At 46.5% G+C, this 21,504-nt stretch overlaps 1 protein-coding gene across 4 annotated transcripts in view; it reads left to right on the forward strand.

The window, feature by feature from the left end:
- The first annotated feature begins 5,297 nt into the window (after positions 1-5,297).
- Positions 5,298-21,504, forward strand: part of CEMIP2 (cell migration inducing hyaluronidase 2) — a 78,306-nt gene continuing 62,099 nt past the window's right edge. Inside the window, exons 1-2 of one of the 4 annotated variants that reach the window (XM_038527091.1) lie at positions 6,689-6,840; positions 7,078-7,264. The gene's annotated coding sequence lies outside the window, so the exon portion shown is untranslated. Of the gene's footprint in view, positions 5,445-6,291; positions 6,438-6,688; positions 6,841-7,074; positions 7,265-21,504 lie in introns of those variants that run through there. The other 3 variants (XM_038527090.1, XM_038527089.1, XM_038527092.1) reach the window with 3 other exon arrangements.

Genomic DNA, 21,504 nt, shown 5'->3' on the forward strand with positions numbered 1-21,504 from the left:
TTTGTCATCTACACAGCAGGCTGTGTCGCTCTGCAAACCTTATGCTAGAACCTTAGGATTTATTTATGTTTATTTATTTATTTTTAAAGATTTTATTTATTTATTCATTAGAGACACACACACACACACAGACAGAGAGACAGAGAGAGAGACAGAGACAGGCAGAGGGAGAAGCAGGCTCCATGCAGGGAGCCCAACGTGGGACTCGATCCCTGAACTCCAGGATCACACCCTGAGATGAAAGCAGAGCTTAACCACTGAGCCATCCAGGCATCCTAGCCCTTAGGATTTAAAAACAAATGAGGCTTGGGGGCCTGACTGGCTCAGTCAGATGAACATGAGATCTTGATCTCAGGGCGGTAAGTTCCGAGTCCTACGTGGGGTGAAAAGATTACTAAAAATGATAAATAAGCTTTAGTAAATAAATAAATACAGAGTTCCATCTTGAATCTGATTCTTCAGGTGTCCAGTCCAACAGCTGCAAGGAAGGGGGCAGGATGGGGATGGCTGGGGTTAAGACTTACCTAATCATCTGGGTGCAGTGCTAGGAGGGGTGTAACAGGTGTGTGGAGCCATCGGAGCTGAGGGGAGGCTGTAGCTAGAATGTTCACAAAGAGAGGCACATTTGATCTAATTCTCGGGGGATAAAAGGACAGTGGTAAGTGTGGTAAAGGATGGGTCAGCCAGGGAGCAGATCGGTAGGATTGGTGTTTCAGAGCAAAGGGACACGCCTACAGAGCCAGAGAGGTTGAAAGAACAGGCATGTTTGGAATGTAGCTGTTGTTTTTCACCATTAAAAAGAAGTTTCTAGCTTCCTTTTGCTATGTTCCTTGTATGTTTCTCATGGCCTTCACCTCCAGCCTGGATCTTACAGCACTCAGCTTCTAATCCCCACCAAAAAAGTCCTTGTGAATGTAACCTGAAAGAAGATTCTAATTTAGTCAATCATGGGAGGCTAAGGAAGAGATGGCCAGAGTTACCAATGACATGGTGTGCTGAGCACTTATGAGGTGTGTGGCTAAGCCCCTTATAGCATTTTCATAGCTAACTCTCATAACAGTTGCATGGGCTAGGTACTATCATTCATTCATTCATTCGTTCATTTGATCCCCAAAGTGGGGCTCGAACTTACAACCCTGAGATCAAGAGTCATATGCTCTATTAACTGAGCCAGCTGGGTGCCCCTAATCCATTTTTAAATGAAGTTGCAGCACAGACAGGCTGGACATCTTGTCTGAAGTTAGACTGCCAGTGAGCTATGGACTGTGGTTGTGACCCAGGCAATCTGACTGAAGGGCCTCCACTCTTAGCCAATGTGCTATCCTGCCTCAAGACTGAGCACTACCACCACCAGGATGACAAACAAAAAGGCATCAGATGAGCCTCTCCCTCATCCCGGGGCTTTCCCTCCTCCTACGGAAAGGACAGAGCAACAGTGAGGGTGTCACCTACTGAGGGAGTAGGTGACATGGAGGTATGTACCAGATTGGCCTTCACAGGAGGACATGCTGCCCAGCCCTGAGGGTTATCCATAGCCAGCCCTCTCCATGCCTGGGCTGCTGAGCCGCCTTGCCCGAGGTCATGCCACTTCCCAGGATGCACCATATCCGATGACTAATTCGGGAGGCTCTGTAAAGGTCTGGCCATCTGGGGGCAATTATTCGGGAAGGGCCATGGCTGTAGCGCCTCCATGAGAGGCGGGCTGAGCCTGTAGCTGGGTTCGCATCGCAGCTCAACTTTTCCCTCTGTCCCATCCTGCTTCCTGCCCCTCCCTCCAAAGGTGTTGACCTCATGGACATTTTTTAATGAACATCTTGCCACTCTGTCTCAGAGCCTGCTTCCCTGGGAACCCGATCCATGACAACATCAATTCCATTGACCAGAGAGGTCTGTGGCCACTCACTTTGTTTTGTAGCCAGTGTAACTTCCATTCACATTACAGATCTTCCTCAACTCATGATGGGGTTACATCTGGATAAACCCACAATAAGTTGAAAAAGCCTTAAAGTCAAAAATGTGTTTAGTGCACCTAACCTACCGAACATCATAGCTTAGCCTAGCCCAGCTTAAACGTGCTCAGAACACTCACATTGCCCTACAGTTGGGCCACGCCATCTCACACAAAGCCTATTTTATAATAAAGTGTTGGTATCTCATGGAATGTATTGAATACTGTGCTGGAAGTGAAAAACAGAATGGTTGTCTGGGTGCAGAATGGTTGTGAGTGTATTGGTTGCTGACCCTTGTGATCGCTGGGCTGACCAGGAGCTACGGCTCCCTGTCACTGCCTGGCATCGTGAAAGAGTCTCTCACCACATATGGCCAGACTAGGAAAAGGTCCAAATTCAAAATTTGAAGTATAGTGTCTACCGAATGCATTTTACATTCTCATCCTTGAAAGTTGAACAATTAAGTCAAACCATCGGAAGTTGGGGACTGCCTGTAGTTTCAAAACCATCTGTCTTATTCGAAGAAACTTCGATTTTTTTCTGTTTCCTGATAAATACCCAGGAACAAAAATTTATAAAATTCTCAAAGGTCAGCCGCACAAGGACTCAATGCCCCCCTTTTTGTATCCATAGACTTACTTTTTTAATTTAAAAAAATTTTAAAAGATTTTATTTTTAAGTAATCCCTACACCCAGCTTGGGGCTTGAACTCTTAACCCTGAGATCAAGAGTCGCATGCTCTACTGACTGAGCCAGCCAGGCACCCCTACAGTGGGCTTTATTTAGAGCAGTTTTAGGTTCAAAACAATATTGAGCAGAAGGTGGGGAGGCACCTATAAACCCCTGCCCACCCTGGCCTCTGGGCACAGCGTCCTCAGACATCCATGTCCATTTCCTTAGATTTTGGCAATAGGTATAGGTTATGGAAGTAGGACGTTGTTAAAACCAAAACTTTCATAAAATAGTTTGTGATTTTTTAATTGTTATTTTTAATATTTGAATGGTTGGCAGACTTGATAGGCTCCTGCTGTACAGTAGGCTCTCTAGACTTTCTGAGTCCCGGTGTCCCCACGGCCACAATTGGACTAACAATCTTTGGGAGGAATGAATTAGATAACATGTTCAAACTCCAAGCAAGGGGCCTGGCACTTAATATTCAGAAAATGGGCATTTTAATGTAAAGTTGGCACTGCACAAGCCATAGCATGTATGTGTTTTCCATGGCTCCTATAACACATCACCACAAACTTGGTGGCTTAACACAGTAGAAATACATTCTCTCATGTTCCTGGACCGGATGCATGCTGGAAGTCTGGAATCATTGAGTGGGCAGGACTCTTCCACCCCCCCACCCCCAACCCCCACTCCCTACCCCTGCCCCCCGCCCGCGGCCCCCAGCCCCTCTTCCAGCTTTTGGTGGTTGCTGGCACTCCTTGGTTGTGGCCACATCTGCTTGCATGCTCACGTTGCCTTCAGGTCTGCCTCCCTTTTATAAGGATACAAGTGATCGCACTTAAGGCCCGCTCTGATAACCCAGGATAATTTCCCCAACTCAAGATCTTTAATTTAATCTCTGCAAAGACCCTGTTTCCATATAAAAGAACACTTCCAGGTTCTAGTGATTAGGATCTGAAATTTTTTGGGGGTGGGGTGGGGCTATTTTCCAGCTTACCACACAGAGTGACACATTTCCTATTCTGTCTTTATAAGGCATGATCTAAGCATTTCACCTTTGATCACGAAAATAATCCTTTGTTCCTTCCAGTTTGTCATTCAAAACCATTTTCTTTCTTTCTTTCTTTCTTTCTTTCTTTCTTTCTTTCTTTCTTTCTTCTTTTCTTCTTCTTTCTTCTTTCTTTCTTTCTTTCTTTCTTTCTTTTCTTCTTTCTTCTTTCTTTCTTTCTTTCTTTCTTTCTTTCTTCTTTCTTTCTCTTTCTTTCTTTCTTTCTTTCTTTCTTTCTTTCTTTCTTCTTTCTTTCTTTCTTCCTTTCTTCTTTCTTTCTTTTTTATTTTCTAAGCAATTTTTTAAAAAAGATTTTATTTATTTATTCATGAGAGACAGAGAGAGAGAGAGAGGCAGAAACACAGGCAGAGGGAGAAGCAGGCTTCATGCAGGGAACCGTGGGACTCAATCCCGGGTCTCCAGGATCACGCCTGGGCTGAAGGTGGCGCTAAACCGCTGAGCCACCCGGGCTGCCCTGTCTTCTTCCTTTAAAAAGATTTATTTATTTATTTATTTATTATTTATTTATTTATTTATTTATTTATTTATTTATTTATTTATTTATTTATTTATTTAATTTATTGAGAGAGAGAGAGAGAGCGAGCGCGCGCATGAGCTAGGGGAGAGGCAGATGCAGACTCCCTGGACCCTGGGACATGACCTGAGGCAAGGCAGATGCTTAAATGACTAAACCACCCAGGTGCCCCGTGCCCCCCTTTAAAAGGGTTTTTATTTGAGAAGAGCAGGTTGGAGGGGCAGAGGGATAGGGAGCAGCAGGCTCCCCGCTGGGCTGGGAGACTGACATGGGGCTCGATCCTAGGACCCTGGGACCAGGACCTGCGCTGAGGGCACCCTTAACCAAATGAGCCACCAAGGCACCTGTATGTGCTTCATTTCAAGAATCCTCCTTCCGCTCCCAGAGGGTCAGTGGCTCCCAAAGTGGGGTAGTTTCATTAAGGTTTCAGCACTGGATATTGTTGCTATTTTGGAGGCAACTTTCCGAAGTTTTAATGAATTTGAGGATGCAGCACCGTTTCTCAAACTTACACATTCCAGGCACCTGTGATTCAGCCAGGTCTTGTGAAGTTTGGGAATCGGGAATCTTATCAGCCACGATTTGGAAACTTCGAGCACCAAACTCGTGGAAACAGGGAATTCCCCTTCCCGCCTGTTGGGTATGTCACGGTTACATGACTAAGGTTCTATTAAAAGGGTTGGGGGGGGGGGGGGTAGGCTGGAAAGAGCAACTCTGAAAAATGAACACTCGTATCTGTACAGTATTCGCTGGGAGAGAGAGTTCCCTTGCGGGACAACTTCCAATTCCGAAAGAACCGGAGGATGACGACCGCCTGGATTTGGCAGTCCTGCTGCTGTCACTAGCTGGGGACCTCGTGGGTCTGACTGATCGAGCCCCGGCCGCGCCCTCAGCGGAGCCAAGGCTTCGGGGGGGGGGGGGGGGGGGGGAGCAGCTCCAGCGAGGGGCGGGGCGGCGGCGGCTGGGCTGCTCCGGCCGGGGAGCGAGGGTCCATGGAAGGTTCGCGGGCTTGGGGGAGGGGGCGGGGGGCGGGGGAGGGGCTTGCTCAGCGCCACTCCCGCGAGCAGCAGCCACTCCGGAGTGGGGCGGCCGAGGGGCGTGGGGCAACCTGGCGGTATTTATTCCGGCTGGAGCGCGGGGGGCCGGGCCGCTCCGAGCTGCCGAGGAGCTGTCCCGAGTCCGAGGGCCGGCTGGCTCCCCGGGAAGGGCTAAGAACCCAGCGCGCCGGCTTGGCCAGGTGGGGGCGGCCGTGGTGCGCTGGCCGGACGCGCGGAACGTTTTCGGGAGTTCCTGGAAGTGGCTTTGGGGGTGATGCGGCTCAGGGTCTGGCTCCCGCGGCAGCGATGAGGGCGCAGTTGAAGGCGCAGTGTCCAGCTCAGGCCGGGGGTGCCGGGGCGCAGTCGGGCTCCGCCGGCGGCCACGGGGGCGCAGTGTCCAGCTCGGCCGAGGAGCGGCGGGGGCGCAGTGTCAGGCTCGGCCCGCACAGGAGGGCGGGGAGCAGGCTCCCCCGGGGGTGAGGGCGGCTCGTCGTCGGGCTCGGCCGCGAGGTGCTGGCGGCCGCACGGGGCCGCGGCGGGGGGCGCTGGACGCCGGGTCCCGGGCTGCGGCGGAGCGCGCGGCGGGAGGAGCCCAGCGCGGCCGCCGCCTCCTCCGGCCGCAGGCTCCTCCTCTGCCCCCGCCTCCTCCGCGTCGTCCGCCCGCCCAATCGGCAGCCCTCGGCCCAGCAGAGCCGGGCCGCTTGTCTGGCCCGCGGAGGCTGAGCGCGACCGGAGCGAGGGGAAGCCGCGGCGCCCGCCGACCGGGAAAGCGCGACTCCGGGGCCGCGATCCGCCCCGCCCCGCGCCGCCGCCGCCGCCGCCGCCGCCGCCGTCGCGGGGCCGAGGCTCCCTTGCTCCGGAGGGGAAGGAGCGGAGAGCGCGGCGCGGCTGCCCCGGGAGCGAGCGCGCCGAGGCCCCGGCCCCCGAGGCTGGCGGCCGGAGGCGGGGGCGGAGGCGGGGGAAGTGCGCGTCATTCCCGGCGGAGAGCGCCTGCCTCACCTCCAGGCACGGGCTGCGGCTGCCAGTTGCAGGCGAGCGGCGGCGGCGGCGGCGGCGGCGGCGGCGGCGGCGGCTCCGGGGCTCCCCGGCCATGGAGAGAGGATCCGGACCCGGGGACGCCAGGAGCTCGGCTCCGTCTCGTTGGACCGCGGTGTAGGCACCTGGAGTAGCCGACGCTAAGCGGGGAGGGGAAGGTAAGCGGAGGGGTTCCCCGCGCCCCGCCTCCCCAGCTGCCCGCGGGGGCCCCGCGCCCCGTCCGGCTCCCGGCGGCCTGGCATCGAGGCATTTCTGCTGAAAGGGCAAACCTCCTCCCGCCGCCGAAGCGCCCCGCCGCCCCCCCCCCCCCCCGCGCTCCGCCTCCCCGGGCCCCTCTCCCCTCGGATCGGGCGTAACCGGACTCCCCCCGGGCCAACCCCTCCGTAAGAGACGGTCTGGGGGGCCACGGCTTGACCTCTTTCTCTCCGTCTCTCTTTTCATTACGTTCCCGGACGGGGAGGGAAACAATGGACCTTTGAAAGTCGGTGTGAACAGCCTCAAACTTTCCGGAGAGGGTTGGGGTGGGGGACAAACCCCACAGGAAGCCGGCCGCGCTGGAAGGTTGGTGCAACGTCCACCGCGGAGCCTCGGCGGCAGTGCGCGCGGGCGCGCCGGGGTGACCTTTGTCTCTTTCCTATTCCCTCCGGGTTGGCGAACCCCTCACCCCTTGCCCGGCTTTGTGTTAGTAGAAGTCGAGCGCGGGCGGGGCGGGGGGGGGGCGGTTAAGATCGCTTGCAGCTCTCTTTACAGCTGGGGATGGCCTTACCCCTGGACCCCACTCCCAGCTTTACTCTGCAGGGTTGGGAGGTCCTGGCAAAGTCGGGGGTCCCGCTCCCTGAGGATCCCGGAGCTGAGTAGTTGATGCCCGGTGCGACATCCTTTGCAATAAAACCAAGGTCCTCATGTCCCTGGATGCTCTCTGCTGACCGTCGTCGCCAGACCTCGCTGTGGAGCAGAAACCACTCACTTAAATTCTCTGCATAAGGTTAGGAAAACAGCCTGTGATCTCCTTTCATCAGCCGTCGGGGTTGGAAGGGAGTGCTTAATAAGGTTAACTTTCATCCACTCGCTGGCTTGTGTCCACTCTCCTTGATGCACTGTGACAGTGTGAGGCGTTGTTGCATAATTGCATGTGTGCAGCGCGTGCAGATGTTTTTGGGAGCCCTTTACCAGGACAAAATGAGGATCTCGAGGAAGTGGGGGGACGCAGAGATTTCACCTGAGCCGAGGGAGGCCTCAGACCTCGGGGCAGCCAGACGGAACTACCTGTTGGAAGTGGCTCTGTGTTAGAAATGCATTTGAAATATTTAGCCTTCTGGGTCTTTGGTGGGCAAAAATGGAGCTCTTGATCTTTGACCTTTGAAGGAAGCTTGCTATTTTCAAAATTGGTCTGGGCTTCACGCTCTGGTTGTGTGCCTTTGATTAGCTATTCAAAGGGCTCCTTTAGGTTTGCATTTCTATGCAAAGCAGAAGAAAATGAACCAGGTACTTCTGCCTACTAGACACTGGGTCGGACCTTATGGGGTCGTATCCTTAACGTTACTCCCCTGGTTTCTGTGTTCCTGGACTATAGGCTCAGAGTGTGCCGGGGGTGGAACTGGAAGTCTGCTTCTGGCTTTCAGTTCATTCCACCTGATGCTGTTTTATCTGATGAGTGTGTGTTTAAGCTCAGAAAATTAAGAAGTGAAGGTTAGAAGTGAATTTTGAGTCATCACCTACCTGTTCTGCTTCAACAGTCTGTGAACGAAGCTGAGGAGTGTGCAGACAGAGGAGTGTCTGGACAGGGGGGTCGAGAATCTGTGAACTCTAACCCTGTGCTTGTTTAGCTTTTCTTTGTCACAGGGAATTGTTTGAGTAAAGTCTCCTTTGTTGGTGAAAATCTGTAGATTTTCAGAAGTCTCAGATTTCACAACGGGAAGCTGGAATGGGACAACACCTCATTCGTGTTCTAATGAACCTCCTCTAGCCTGTTCCCAGGCTACCTTGGGAATGGAGAGAAGACAGACTAAGGAATTAAAGTCGTGGGCCATTTCCGAAGTTGAAAGGTTGCTGCTTACCAGCTCTGCACGCCTGGGCCCCATTCTGAATTTGAGAATGATAGGATGAACCACAGCAGTGCAGAAAGAGAACATTGAAATGATTATTATTAAATACTTAGTTTTGGATTCCCATGGAGTACTGGCTGTCAAAGTGTACTCTGTAAAGTGTCATAAACTAGGAGTCTTGCATCATCCACCCACCCACCCACCCTGCATTCGACTAACAATTCTTATTCACCTCTTTTGTGTTAGGCACTTAGGAAGCAATCTGAATGCCCACCGTGTGCTGTGGTAGGCAGAGGGAGTTGGATGGAGTGGTTCAGGCTTGGGCAGTCACAGGGAGCCAAGATAATCAGTGGTGGCTTCCATCTTTAAGGAAAGATGAGATGGTCTCTGCTGTTGAAAGGAATGAGCCTAGGCTGGGAGAAAAGGAAACGAACAATTAGAAGGCCCAGTAAGTGTGTAAGTGTTTGGAGCATCATGCATAGAATGCTTTAAGGATCCAAAGGAGGACAAGACTGGGAATGCGGGGGTGGGGGGGGTGGGGAGTGAGGAAGTAATTTAGTGAAAAATAAAGTTTTCTAAATCAGACATAGTAGAGACTGAACACTGGTGTTTGGTATTGGCAGTACCTTTTTTTTTTTTTTTTAAGATTTTATTTATTTATTCATGAGAGACACAGAGAGAGGCAGAGACACAGGCAGAGGGAAAAGTAGGCTCCTTGCGGGGGGGCCCGATGTGGGACTCGATCCCAGGACTCCAGGATCACCAGGACTCCAGGATCACGCCCTGAGCCAAAGGCAGACACTCAACCACTGAGCCACCCAGGCATCCCATTGGCGGTACCATTTTGAAATGTAAAGATTGGAGTACTTGAAGTCAGAAGGGAGTTTAAAACGAGGCTCTGACATTTGCTAACCGTTTGCTGCTGGCCAAATCTCTCAATTCTTTACACGCTGTTTGTTCATCTGTAAAATGAGTCTAAGCATACTTTATTGAATTCTTTGATGACTTAATTTGCCGTGTATATAATAAAGTGCCACACAAGCTAGTGCTGTTTGGTATCGAAAGGTACTTTGAAAATAGGTTCTTTTTAGAGCTTTTTAGCTCTAAATCATACCTAAGTCCAACTGATCTCAGGGACAGATTTCTGTTTTGCTGACCCTTTCCAGGGTGTTCTGAATCTCAGCTTGAGGGCAGTTTTTCAGACGTTAGGCTGGTTATTGTCATATGGCATTCCTCAACTTGTCCAGACATCTTCCCATCCCCAGCCACAGGAAATCTTTTCATTGCATTTGGGTTGTGAGCACTAATTAGAAGGATGGGCTGGCTCGTATAGTACCTCAATTGAGAGGGGCTTGTCTGGGTCTGTACTATAACTGCCATGGTCTTTCCCCTCCCTCCCAAGTCAAGCTAGCCCTTCTGCTTTCCCCTGTCCTAACAAGATGAATATGGAAAAGTGAAAAGGAAGGAAAAGCCATGCATCTGTGTTTTTTGAGACCATGAAAATGGCCTTTACTGGTTTTCTCCATCTGTAAAGAGGTGTAGTTTTCAGTGACGCCCCCAGCAAGAACAGTTGTTGCCTGGCTGAAACTTGAATCTATGAGCATTATTTGCTTGAATACACTTGCCTTCCTCCTGACTTAAAATGGACTTAAGCTCATCTGACATTTTAATAAATTGCCTTTTGATAGGAATCCATACTCACATATTTAAAGCTAGCGTGTTCAGTGTGACTGGGGGGGAGGGGGATGATACGAATGTAAATCAATTTTTAGGACACGTTGAATCCTAGCATGTAAGTTTGAAAGGGCTTTAAAAATAATACTAAGATGAGGAAGTTGAGACCCAGAGAGGCTAACTAATTAGGTAAGGTCATATAGTAAATTAATGGCTGAGCAGGGACAAGAACCCCTTTGTCCCTATTTCCAGTCAGAGTCCCCCCCCCCCCCACTCTAACGTACCCTAATTTGTTCCTGTTTGGTTTTGTTAGCAATTTCGTTTAGTGTTTTAATGGTGAAATAATTTGCATTTGGGCTTAGGAAACCCATTGCACCCAACTTTAAAGCAGACACTCTATCTTTTCTCTTTGGGAGGATTTATACATGATATGATGCACACAGGGGGGTGCTGTGACATGTAACACATTTCTGGCAAATAGGGAACTAAGTATAAAAATAATGTTCCCTTTACTTGCATTTTCTGTAAATTGCACACAAATTTAAAATACCATAGAAGTGCACATTGTTTTTTAAAAGAGAAGCAAGTTCCTGGAAACATTATTCAGATTTGTGTCGTGAATCATAGGATAAAAGTATATTAGAAATATGTTGGTTGGCATGGACTTTTGTTTTCTTGTGCTTGCTTTGGGAAGCCATTAATGTTGGTTGTCAGGAACTATGTTCAGCAAATATTTTATTGCATTCCTAAGATGTGCAGGTCTCTGCGCTGGTTGCTGTGAGCAGAACAAAGATGAAAGAAGCATAGGGTCTTTATTAAAATGTCTCTTTAAAAAATATGGCATGGACTGGGATGCTGTGTATGACTTAACACACACAATTGCTATCTCCCATCAAATCAGCCCTTTGACCGATTAGGTAAATCTGCCTTGAAATTATTATTATTTGCCTAACCTTGTGGCCAGATTTGTAACATGACATTTATTCTCATTACGTGGTAACAAGTGGTAAACCTTTTATATTTATTTTATCAGGGCTGCATCTTCCTGGGGGACAGTAAGAAAAAATTGACAGCATTTGGACACTTTAATAATATTATGAAAAGTTTGCCTCAGAGAGCTTGTAGCAGTCCTGGCTTAAATACAGTATTTAGAATAGTGTGAACACTGCATAGACGTGTGATTAGAACATTATTGCCTGAAAGGATTGCAATTTAAGACAATCCATGCTGAGCTACGGAGAGAGGAATTGCCCTCATTGACTCTGAGTTTGATATAAGTATCTTAAAACATAAATATCCACCACAAGCCAGATGTCTTGGTCATATCTAATTATGAAGTCTCTCTGAAGAGTGAAATTGTTATTGATTTGGGAGCTCTTGCCTAATCACCGGCTTGTACTTGGGTACTGCCAACCTTCTGTTCTTCTAATGGTCCTCACTGACAGCCCACTTCCCTGAAGAATGAATCGTTTTTTTTTTTTCCTACATACGATGAGGTTGGAAAATTAATTATTAACATTTCAGGGAGTGGAAAGATGAAGTTTAGCCCGAGGACAAATGCCTGATTCCTGTTTCAGAAGGAATGAGAAAAATGAGTCATTGTTTTTATTGTGGCTTAAAAAAAAAAAAAAAATATATATATATATATATATATATATATTGTTTTTTTAACGACCACCAGTGCCACCTCTCTCAAATCCTCTTCGCATGAGGATTTTAGAATTCCATTTCCTTCACACAAAACCTGTGGCCTTAATTGTTCAGTGAGTACTTGACGACAGCCGTTCCCCTGTTCCCCTGCCACCCGAGGACATGCTCAGATAGAAACCAAGTGCTGGGAACGTGGAGAAGCTAGCAATTTGGTAGCAAGTGGGCTGCGTACAGAGGTGGAGCTGAGGAGGCCAAAAGGAAGATGGATCGTCTTTTCAGCACGGGCAGTGATGTCTTTTGATTAACACTGAGAGCTGCTTTCCCAAGTGCTTGAGCTCACTTCGCTGCCTGTCCTGTCCATGTGGTCACGCTTCATGATGTAGGGTCAGCTCGGGGCTGGCTGGTCCGGCTGCCCAGCTGCGCGTGGGCTGAGCTGGGCTTTCTCTCTCTCTCTCTCTCTCTCTCTCTCTCTCTCTTTTTTTTTTTTAAGATTTTTATTTGTTTGAGAGATACACAGAGAGAGAGGCAGAGACACAGGCAGAGGGAGAAGCAGGCTCCATGTAGGGAGCTCGACACGGGACTCGATCCCGGCCAGGTCTCCAGGATCACGCCCTGGGCTGAAGGCGGCGCTAAACCGCTGAGCCACCCGGAATCCCCTGAGCCACCCGGAATCCCCTGAGCCACCCGGGATCTAAAGGATTGCTTCCCGCTAGTGCTCTCTGTTTGTGCTTAAGGCCCTGGAGCTCCTCCTGCGCCCCTCCCCCTCCCCCCCGCCTGCCCCGTTTGCCTGGTCCCCCCGCTGCTGGCTGGGTCTGTCCCTGCTCAGCTGGGCCAAGTCTAAGGCCCCTCCAGGGCTTGGTCGGTGCTCCTTTACAGGTGCTCCCTGCTGACTCCCTGGCACCATGGAGTTTTGATGAGCATCCAGCCTGGGGGAGGTGGAACGTGGTCCCTTCTGGAGGCTTCCCACGCCGCAGGACGTCAAGCACTGTCACTGTTTTTATTTTTGGCCAGGAACTCATCCGCAGGTGACACCGGGCCTGCCAGCCTTCCGGAGACTACGCTACAAGAGCCTTCTGTCCGTTTCCTCCCGTATTGGTCACGGGTAGACCGTGTGTTGTCATCGTCGTGGCAGAGTCCCGTGGTGGATTTTAGTTTACATGTGCGAAGGAAGCCGTTAGTGGTGGTCTGGTGGCACGTGTGTGGCTAAGTCGGTTTGCCAGGCCTTTAAAAAATTTAACTCTAGTCTGTTGGTAGAGATCTAATAAACTCAGGTGATCACTTCTTTGCTCCCCCACACCCCCGTGTCTTTGCCCCAACATGCATTGTACTTTGCACCTATCTCTTTATTTGGATCATCTCCTGACCCCCCAACACTGAGCTCTGAGCTCCTCGAAGGTCGAGATTGATTTGTTTGTGTGCTGCTGGGTCCCCGTCATCTAGCAGAGTCTTTGTCTGATAAGAGACATTCAAGCTGAGTGTGTTCCCTGTCGGGCAAGCCTTTACTCTCAGTGGTAAAAATTGTGTTAAAAATAGGCTGCACGTTAAAAAAAAAAAAAAAAAAAAAGGCTGCGCGTTGTAGGTAAAAGAAATAGTACATTTGGATTCCAGTCCTGGCCCTGCCATTAATAGAAACTTTGCTTTGATGCTGGATTGAGTGGCCCCCGATCACTTCAATCTGGGCATCTCATTATTCATCTGGAGTATTGCCTAGTTCGACAGGCGTGTCCAGACATACTCGCTGTAGGCTTTCTCCTGTCCTGGCGTTTTGATGTCTGTATCTCAAGAGATCGCGGACTTCTGGTGCATCTGTGCTTCCTTCTCAAACAGCTCTCCGTTGCCTTTTCTTTTCTTTTTCCTTTTTTTTCCCCCCCTACTTCCAACATTTTAACTGCCATAACTTTCTTGGCTCTTTCTTCTGGAGAAGTAGTTTTCAAGCTTGGCCCCTGGCGCTCGGCAGAGAATGCAGCCCACAGGCAGCTCTGCCCTTTGCTGTAACCTTAATTAAATCAGCCTCCCTCAGGTCAGACGTTGGCTTTGGTTCTTTCTTCCGAAGGCCAGCTGCAAGGCTGATGACACGCCTGCATCTGCCATTGTGTGCCTCGCTGGCAGCCATCCGTCACTGTCAGCAGGTTGGGAGCCTCTGTGCCGCGTCCTCCCAGCCTGTGGGGAGCCAGGGCGAAGGGGGTGGTCTGAGGAGCTCTGGGAAGGAGGGGAGAAGAGAGGGTGGCTTCTCAATAGGAAGCCGTAGGAGCAAAAGCAATCTGAGGAATAAGAATCAGGAAAAGGATATAGGGGTGAAGAGCAGAGGACAACGGGCAGGTAAGATGACTCCCTTCTTTCTCCACTTTTCCAAGTTTTATTTATCCTTCTAGGTCTTTCCTCCCACCCAGGGGCCTACCAACTGTGCTTTTTTTTAAAAAAATTTTTTTTTTGACCGGGTAAGGAGTGTTAGATACTCTGCTTGTCAGCCTTGCTCCCCTGTTGGTCTGTGTGGGTCTGTGTTTTCTTTTTTCTTTTGCTTCTCTTTTGTTGCCCATGGTAATGTTCTTCGGCCTTTGAGCCCTGTCAGCCATCTTGGCTTTGGGGTCAAGCAGGGCTTTTCATGGAGATGCTTTTCATGGAGATGCTTAACAGATCTGAAAAAGGATTAATGAGTACGTTTGGTGTCAAGAAAATCAGACATCTGCCTCCTGTACCTTGCATGAATGAGAGGACTGTAAGAATGAAGTAAAAATATTTCTCAAAGGTCGCCTATATGACTCTGAGACGGGAAAGTGTTCGCTTGGTTTCCTTGGGGCAGGAGATATTATGAATAAAGCCTCTTTGTTCCGAGGGATCCATATTTAACAGGAGATTCCAATATAATTTTCGAGGATGCATCCACTTCAGCGAAATTGTAGCCGATTTGCTCATCTGAATTCCTTCACTACAGACACATATACTCAGTGTTTATTGTTTCATCATTTTCATCATAATCCAACTTGTATTTTTAGTTAAATTTTGTTTTCCAGGGATTTACTCTTTCCTGACTATAACTTTGTGGCAAAGAGAAGAATGCTTCACAAAAAGTGAATTTCTTTTTTTTTTTTTTTTTTTTAAGATTTTATTTATTTATTCATGAGAGACACATAGAGAGAGAGGCAGAGACAGAGGCAGTGGAAGAAGCAGGCTCCATGCAGGGAGCCCGACGTGGGACTCGATCCCTGGTCTCCAGGATCACGCCCTGGGCCGAAGGCAGGTGCTAAACTGCTGAGCCACCCAGGCTGCCCGAAAAGTGAATTTCTAAGCAGGAAAACAAAAATGTCTTCTGGCTTTAAATGATACTTATTCTGACTCAAATATTACTGACAAAAAAATCAGTTTTAGTCAATTTAGCCTTTTTTGGAGATTATAGGATTGACAAATTCCTTATAATTTCTCTGTATTATATCAATAGAGTTCATATGTATGGTGGGAGGAGGTAATGTGAACAATACATGGTGCTAGACCGGGAGTCTAGGTGTATTGGTGTTTATATGTAATAGAAGCTCCATTTGGGGGAGTATCATTCATCATATGTGTCTAAATTGACCAAGTGGAAGGAGAAGGTAGGGGAATAAAAATGAAGATTTCTCAGCCCCTTATCTAACTTTCCTTGCATAAGGAGAGGTTTATAATGAAGGATTGGTACTTCCCCTCTTCCTCTAAACATTGGCTTGGCCACCATCAGCTTAGTAAAAGTGAGCCAGAACTAATACAAATAACTAACTGTGCCAAGTGTCTTATGTCTTGGAAATGTGTCAGACAGTTGCAGGTTATAGTGACTCATCTTGTTTTAGAGATTTGAAAGAAGAAACAGAACACCTACCTATGCAAGGTAATACTGGAAAATATGTCTTGTCTGTATGAAGGCGCTGTTGTGTTTGGAGGTCTCAGGGTACTGGATTCTTTGGGAGTATGTCTACACAAACCAAGTAGATCTTTGAAGGAAACTGCACTTAATTTTTTCCCATCATCTCTTATCTCCCAAGCAGCTCTATGTACAGACCTAGCATTTATATTGAATTCTTTTGCAGGGATTATCATTTAAAAACGAATTTTATCCTGTATGCTCTGGGAATAGGATATGCAATGAAATAGATTCCTTTAAACTATGGATAGAAGGATGTTCCCCCAGGAACTTTTCAACCATTGTTTTTTGAAAATCTTTATGATATATATTTAAACACATACTCTTCATGAAAGTATTGATCACATGTAAGTATTTACTTGACATTTTGAAAAACAAAAGGGCGTAAAAGTCAGTTTTGCTAAGTTTATTTCTTACTGAACAACTTTATATGATTAAAATGTTGAGCTCCTTGTTTATCAAGTGTAGACATGGTCTGAATCTACAATAAAAGAAGCACCCTCCTGCCCCGCCCCCCCCAACCTGATTCCTTGGTGTTCTCTTTCTCTTAAAAATGGGAGATTGGAAGTTGGAACCATTAATTGGAAGTCCAAGGCCATTAGGAGCAGTTTAAGATTTTAACTAGGTCATAATTACTAAAAATTATAAACATCAATCATTTGTTTTCAAGGTAATTCATGAACACCTCTTGTTCCTGGCATGTTTGACTTTTTGTTGTGAGTGAGCATACCAGTAGGTGTGTGGTAAAGACCTACCAAGATCTTAATAAGAGGAAGTCTCCTCAGCCAGATTTTGGCCAGTTGTACTGAAACTCTAGCTTCTAGGGCAAGCATCCTCAACCACCATGTGAATAATAAGCACTATTGTAGGCACTTTGTCTTCAGTATTAGCATCTCAGCAGTAGAAAGAATGTGAAGACTCAGTCTTTTTAAAGAGCACTTACTAGTTTTGAATTACTGGTGCTATATTTGTACAAAAATGACTTTCCCTTTGACCACAGCATTGTTTTCAGAGTAAGCTCTATGCCTGGTGTGGGGCTCGGAGTGTGGGACATGAACACATGACCTGCTGATCAAGAGTTGCATGCTCTACTGACTGAGCCAGCCAGGCGCCCCAGATCACAGCATTTATTGGCTGTCAGCATAACAATATGAAGTGGAATGGAACACTTTCCTTTTTCCTATGTGCCTACTGCACTTCCTACTGTTTTGCCAAAAGTGTTACAAAATATTGTGAAAGGTTGAGCTTGTCTGGTTTGCCGCTCTTTATCTTTAGAATTCCCGTGTGCTGTTGGTAATAATACCTTTATTCACCCACTAGATTGCATGCTAGGATTGCATTTTGTAAAAATTAATACTTTGGCTTTTTTGCTTGAAGCTGTAAATGTTCTCAGTTTTTCCCAAACCAGGGCAACACATACAGATAGAGTAGAAAAATTTCCCAGAGCCTCAAGGATGTTGAGGGAAGATTAAGTGGGTGATTATAATCTATGTGGGTGCTGCATGTGTGTGTGTGGTCTGTAGAGTTATAGTCTGATGTAAGTTCAACAAGCACCTAGTGAGTACCTACTGTGTTTAGGGTCATATGAGAATACTAAGATGAGTAAGACTAGTTCCTGTTGTCAAGAGGCTTAGAGTCAACTGCAGGGGATGGTTGGACAAGTCCACATGTTAACTGAAACATAAAGGCAAAAGGCAAGATGATCCTTTTGTTAAAAATTTTTTTTTTTTTTTTAGTAATCTCTACACTTAACGTGGGGCTTGAACTCATGACTCCCAGATCAGGAGTTACATGCCCTACCAACTGAACCAGCCAGGCCAGGAGCCCCCCAACAAGAGTCTTAAACAGAGTGCAGGGAAGAACAGACGGGGAACTTCATGTTAGAATCCTGAGATGACAGGGACTTCATGGATGGGATGGCGGATGGCACAGTGTTTGACAACTTTAAATGAGAATGTCTCACTTTTTTTAAAAGATTTTATTTATTTATTCATGAGAGACACACAGAGAGAGGTAGAGACACAGGCAGAGGGAGAAGCGGGCTCCCTGTGTAGAGTCTGATGTGGGACTCGATCCCAGGACCCCAGGATCATGACTTGAGCCTCAGGCAGATGCTCAGCCACACCTCACTTTTCTTAAAATCATGTTCTTTCTCTCTCTTTTTAAAAAAATTTTTTTTCTCTTTTTAAAAAGATTTTATTCATCCATTTAAGAGAGAGAGAGAGCACAAGCAGGGGGAGGGGCAGGCAGAGGGAGAGGGAGAGGGAGAAGCAGGCTCCCTGCTGAGCAGGAAGCTCGACAGGGGGCTGGATCCCAGATCCCAGAATCCAGAACCCCCAGATCGTGAGCTGAGCCTGCCTTAGGCAAGCAGTCAACCGACTGAGGCCACCCAGGTGCCCCATATCATGCTGTTTTTTTAAAGGCCCAAGAAACTTTTGTCAACTTGATCTTTAATGTCATGGAAATTCCAAAATATTTTTTGCAATTACTTCTTGTAATTGGGTGCTCTTGCCAAATGCACTGACCCCTCCCACCTTGAGTTACTGTTTGAGGTTATGCAGTCTTTTTTTTATCCAACAGAAGAATTGTATTTAAAATAACAGCAAGTTAGGATGCCTGGAAGACTTGGTTGGTTGGGTGTCTGCCTTCAGCTCAGGTCAAGATCTCAGGGTCCTGGGATTGAGCCCTGCGTCCAGGTCCCTGCTCAGTGAGGTTCTGCTTCTTCCTCTCCCTCTACTCCTCCTCTGGCTCATGCTCCTCTCTCTCTCTTTCTTTCTCGCAAATAAAAAATAAAATCCTAAAAAAAAAAAAAAAAAAAAAAAAAGTTTTAAAGGTGTTTTTGTGAGTTTTTTTTTTTTTTTTTTTTTTTTTTAAGACAGAAGTAGGTTTTGAATGCTTCCCACTTTCTCGGTGTTTGCATTTATATCTTGCGAGTTGCTGTAGTTTCATATTCTTAGTGATTTCTTGTAATACCTACCATATTTTTACTACTATATATTATACTATTTGTATACTTACTATTTGCCTAAGTTCCCTGTGAAGGTCTTTAATGGCATGGTATTTATTTATTTACATGCTATCATGATATATGATAAAATCATATCATTAGATTTTACTTTTTTTTTTAATGCTTTTGTTGATTTTTTTTTCTTTTTTAAATTTATTCAGAGGCAGAGAGAGAGAGGCAGGCAGAGAGGCAGACACACAGGCAGAGGGAGATGCAGGCTCCATGCAGGCAGCCCGATGTAGGACTTGGTCCCGGGTCTCCAGGATCACACCCCAGGCTGCAGGCGGTGCTAAACCGCTGTGCCACCGGGGCTGCCCTGATTTTACTTTTTAATTAATTATTATTAAGCCTTTCGGGGCTACTACTTTTTATCATCCAGTAAATAAATATGAGATAATTCTTCCAAATACCAGAAGTTATGCTTCAAAACCCTTCATGGAGTGCATTTTCAAACTCCACATGAGTGACTTAGTTTTCCCATATTTTAGATTATCTGTCTGTATTGAGGGATTTAGCTCAGGCTGTGATAGCTCATCAAATACATCATAAAATGCTAATGTGTTCCTTCTGTATAGTACTGTGTTCTTTACACTACAAAGGCAGTCCTCTTATAAACGACATGTAATATGAACAAATGATTAGTGTATTGAGTGAACACATTGGTCTGTCATAAAAACTTTAAAATGATAGCTAATACTCACTTTGACATCCTGCAATCCTTGAAGGGACTCCATCTTTTCTTCTGTAAGTTGCTTCTTTATCTCAGAACCCCAAGCTCACACTAATCCAGGGCTATAATTGTATTTTCTCTTCCCTGTGGTTTTCTTAACAGCATTTTCTTTTCTCTAGCTTCCTTTATTGTAAGAATACAGTATATGATACATATAACCTACAAAATGTGTGGTAACCAACTGTTTTAACTTATCCATAAGGCTTCCAGTCAACTGTAAGCTATTAAGTTTTTGGAGAGAGTCAAAAGTTATATATGGAGTTTTGACTGCTGTGGGGGGTGGGTGCAGGGATCAGACCCCGACCCCCCCCCCCCATTTCAAGGGTCAACTGTATTTTCTTTGTCAATTACACTCTGTCTTCAAGCAAGTGTTTACTATTGGATTTAGGAATTGTATTTTTTGGATGCAATACATCCTTCCTCTATCCTTCATAGTGCTCAGTGCAATTCTCTAGTGACCACAAGAGCTCACAACTGTTTATCGAATAAGTGAAATATCACTTTTTCCCCACAAATAATTTTTTTAAAGATTTTATTTATTTATTCATAGACATAGACACACACACACACACACACACACACACACACACACAGAGGCAGAGACACAGGCAGAGGGAGAAGCTGGCTCCATGCAGAGAGCCAGACGTGGGACCTGATCCAGGGTCTCCAGGATCACGCCCTGGGCTGCAGACGGTGCTAAACCGCTGTGCCACAGGGGCTGCCCTCCCACAAGTAATTTAAATCTATAACTATAAATCATTATATTTTTAAGTAATTGATTCATAATAGCACTTCTAAACTCATAAATGTAAAGTGAGGTTCTAAAGCAATGTATTTGGATCTTGTATCTTTAAAAAACATAAATTGAAAGAGAAATTTGCATAAAATGATTTTTTTGGTTGTAATTTTTTTAAAGTTTATTTATTTATTTGAGTAATCTCTACACCCAACGTGGGGCTTGAACTCACGACCCCAAGGGCAAGGCATTACATGTTCTTCTGACTGAGCCAGCCAGATGTCCCTGGTTGTAATTTTAAGATGGTTTCAACAGTGTGTTTATTTCTTAGGAAAAGGATGATTGTATTTGCTGCTTATGCACTTACATGTTTTTCACTGAAGTGGAGCTTATGTGCCCCGAATATATGAATATAAAGATATCTAGTTTTGAGGTACCTGGCTGGCTCAGTTGGTAGACCTCGCAACCCTTGATCTCGGGGGTCATGAGTTCAAGCTCCATGTTGGATATAGGGATTAAGTTTACTTAAAAAAATTTAACTGACTGTGAACAATCAATTGAGATAACTCACTACCTTCGGACCAGCCTACTTAAAAAAATTTAAGAAAAAAAAATATTTAGAGTTACAAGAGTTCAGGGAAAAACACAGGCACAATTATTTTTCATTTATTGACCATTTTAGTTTGTGGCAGATACCATCCGAGTTTTCCATGTTAGGATATCATTTTGTTAACGTGAAGACACAAATTAATTCCCAGTGGGTTGGTGACTTCATTTAGCCTCTTACTGCCTGCTATTATATTGTGGGTACATCTGGAGACCCATCATCTCCCACAAAAGGGCCCTCCAGCCTGTTAAGTAATAACAACCTTTCTCACCCTGAAACAATGAAGTATCAGATGATTGCAGCCTCAAACAAAAGCTTCCCATTCCCTTTCAGAGCAGATTACAGTCACGATTCCCCTCCCACCCTGGTGAGCCTGGCACTCAAGAATATCTAGTTTAGTCCTTTCTTTGTTAATAGAGGATCATAAAGGGGCCTTTGTTATACTCTCTCATTTCTTCCAGCAGGATGTCCCCATTATTTCGTTCTGGTTGGCACATGCAGCAGTTTCTTCAATACCACCTTGAATCCTGTTCTCATCCCTTTGTCTCGGAGCTTTAGCTTCATCTAAATAATTACCTTTGTTCAGAAATCAAACCCCACGAACCAAGTGGTTTTGACAGACATACTGACTCTGAGAATGTTCTTTGCCCCGTATAAAATCAGCGTCAATACCTGATTAGATTCCCTTTCTGTCTCCATTAATTTCCAGGTCGTTTGGGTCCTGGGAATGCTTATTGATGTCTTTTCTAATGACCGCATTTTGTGTTTCATGGATTTGCTGTCGTTTAGAGCAATTTGGGGTCCCCTTATGACTGGGATCTTATTCACTGTTTTGGCAGAAGTCGAGGAGGATTAATTACAAGGGGACTGAATGAAATCAGGTGACT

This window comes from Canis lupus, chromosome 1, assembly GCF_011100685.1.
Source record: "Canis lupus familiaris isolate Mischka breed German Shepherd chromosome 1, alternate assembly UU_Cfam_GSD_1.0, whole genome shotgun sequence".
NCBI lineage: Eukaryota > Metazoa > Chordata > Mammalia > Carnivora > Canidae > Canis > Canis lupus.